The sequence below is a fragment of the Chaetura pelagica genome, unplaced genomic scaffold, assembly GCF_000747805.2.
Source record: "Chaetura pelagica isolate M959 unplaced genomic scaffold, ChaPel_1.0 scaffold119, whole genome shotgun sequence".
In the NCBI taxonomy this organism is placed as follows: Eukaryota; Metazoa; Chordata; class Aves; order Apodiformes; family Apodidae; genus Chaetura; species Chaetura pelagica.
This window is the reverse complement of record NW_009954406.1, coordinates 2,460,229-2,462,800: the sequence shown is the minus strand read 5'-3', so window position 1 is coordinate 2,462,800 and position 2,572 is coordinate 2,460,229. Positions and strand designations below refer to the sequence as shown.

Here is a 2,572-nt window from a genome sequence, read left to right as displayed (position 1 = left end):
GGGTCGGGGCTGTGCGGGAGCGGCTGGGGAAATGGGCGGGAGCGGCAGGTCCTGAGGCCGGGAGAGCCCCCGGCCCGGCTGCTGCCAGACCCTCGGCAGTGCGGAGGGGTCTCGGGCAGGTCTAGGGCTGAAGAGCTTTTCTTTCTCTCCCATACCAAGGCAAAAGCGGTCGGGAAGGCGAAATCTTGAAAGAAACGGTTAAAAAATCGTAATTCTTATCCTGGAAGTAAATCTCTCTCTGAAATCTCTCGCCTCGGCAACTACTTGCTCTTGTGTTTATAGCGCAGCCCGCTCCTCTGCGCCTGTTGGTGATAGCAGGACATGGAGGACAAACCCGGGCAGATTACAAGTGTGCATTAGATGACTAGCATTTCTGGGTCCATTAAAATGGTGATGTGAACTTTTCTACCTCGCGCTGTTTAATGTAGTAAACATGCTCGATGTTGAAAATTTACTGTGAGTCACACTTACAAAGACTTTAAAAGTGGAGGAGTCTCGGTTCAGATTATAGCTCTTTCTGTGCAGAGGTCAAGAACTCGGCAATACTGCAATGCAGGCCAAAACAAACTCTATATGATCTACTACTGGTTTCCTTTTAAGTTCCCTTTTTGCTCAGCGTTGACTTCCTTTTATTCCACTCCAACTTACATTAATCCCCGTTGTAGAAATGTTCTTTCCCCCTCCCCCTTCCTCTCGTTTCTCTTTAAAAGCATCTCTGTAATGAAAATAAGTTATTTTTAGTGTCTTCTTTGTGGCCGTTTGGAGGGCCAAGGATTCAGATTGGAATCAGTGCAGGCACATCCCCCGAGACCCCGCTTTCCTTCTCATCATTCAAACCTCATCCGAAACTGAGATTTTGAGAGGAGCTGTTAATTCCGTGAGATCATCTCACGGTACTGTCAATAATAAACCATGGCGAGGCGTAAAGGAGTTAGGGATGTCCTGTTCTCTGTCACACGTCAGATGAGAGGTGTTTAACCTTGTGTCGATGCCCAATGGCCCCCGGGCAAACGGCGGTCGGCGTGGCCATTCCTGCCCCCGGGCTCGCCCACCTCCCCCCGCCCCGGGGCCGCTTTCCTACGATTTAGCCACTTCTTGAGCAATCCTGGGTTTTTCGAGATGTAGAAATCGAAGGTTCGTGGGCTCAGCATCTCCACAGAAAATAATTTTCTCCTCTTGGCTGCAGAGATCCCATAGATCCCGTGTGAGGGGTGTGGGGGTGCTCCTCCCTCCCCCAGCCCCCCGGTGCTGGGCCGTAACCCCCCCAGGGCCTGCCGACAGACCGCAGCGCATCCCGCGGGAATCCGCTCCCCGCACCTCAAGTCGGACCCCGCTCGGCCCCTGGGGGCGGGGGAGGCCTGGGCTGGCGTGGGGGTCCGAGCCCGGGCTTGGGGGGGCTCCGAGCTCGGGCTGGGGTGGGGTCTGAGCCTGGGCTGAAGTGGGGCTCCAGCTCCCCCCGGCACTCATTCCCCCGGCTCCTGCCCCACGGCAACCGCAGCGGGAGGGCAAGGCGGGGGGCGAGGGCTTGCGGGTCCGTGCTGGGGCCGCCCCGAGCTAGAGGCACCGGCTGCGACAGAGCGGGATTTAGCAGAAAGCCCGTAGCTCGCCCTCTTTCTCCGTGTGCTCTGCCGGGGCGAAAGCCGCCGCGGGTTCCCTCCGAAGGCTGAAGGCAGCTCGGGCTCCGCTGGGGTCCGGGCTGCGAAAGGAGCGAAGCGCGGCCCCGGGGAGGGCAGCGGGGACCTGCGGCTTTACCTCGGCGCCGGACACCGAGCTGGCTCCCGAGCCGTCTGTTTTGGACACTGTCACCCAAAGGCGGCATGGAAAACAGTGGCTGCGAGGGAGTGACAAGATGAATAAGTGTATTGCTTTATGAAAAAGCAAAGGAGGGGAAAAAAGTGGATATTGTGGGGGAGGCTCTTATAAATGAACTGTCAAGGGAAAGAAAGTTAAAGGGAAATCTCCTGCTGTAAATGCATCGGGCGGGCACTTCTAATAAAAATCAGGGTCCTGGAGGAATTAATTACAGCAGCATTACAGGAAGAATTCGTGGAATTGCAAAACGTAGTTGGCACAGCCCAGCACGGACTGCTATTGCAAATGGGGAAACTGCAGGAGAGTTTAACAATTCCTGAGCTGATATGCAGGACATTGTAGTAGCATAATAGCACTTCAGACACACTAATGAATAATAGTGTCCAGTGATACTGACAAATGATATTACACATACTTCGAGATTGAAGTAACTTAATTTATTTTTATATGCAAAAGCTTCCCACTGGAATCTGACTTAGGTCGCTTCTACCTGCCACGAAGGAAAAAAAAATAATAAGAAAAAACCCTACCCTCTCCTAATAACAGAATGATATAAATTCACCGCGTAAGTCCAGCGAATTTAGGTGTCATTAATCAACAGGGAGACTTGCGTTTATTGTGAGCGGCTGTTGCCGGCATCAATCACAGAGCCCGGCTGAAAGGCCCGGGGGCTCTCGCCGCGTTGCCCCCTGCGGCTCGCCGGGAGGAGCGGGGAGCCGGGAGGAGCGGGGAGCCGGGCTGCGGGGGAGCCGGGAGGAGC

At 54.7% G+C, this 2,572-nt stretch overlaps 1 protein-coding gene across 1 annotated transcript in view; it reads left to right on the top strand.

Moving 5' to 3' along the window:
* WT1 (Wilms tumor 1) overlaps positions 1-2,572 on the top strand; it is a 46,048-nt gene that overhangs the window by 18,920 nt on the left and 24,556 nt on the right. The window lies entirely within an intron of this gene.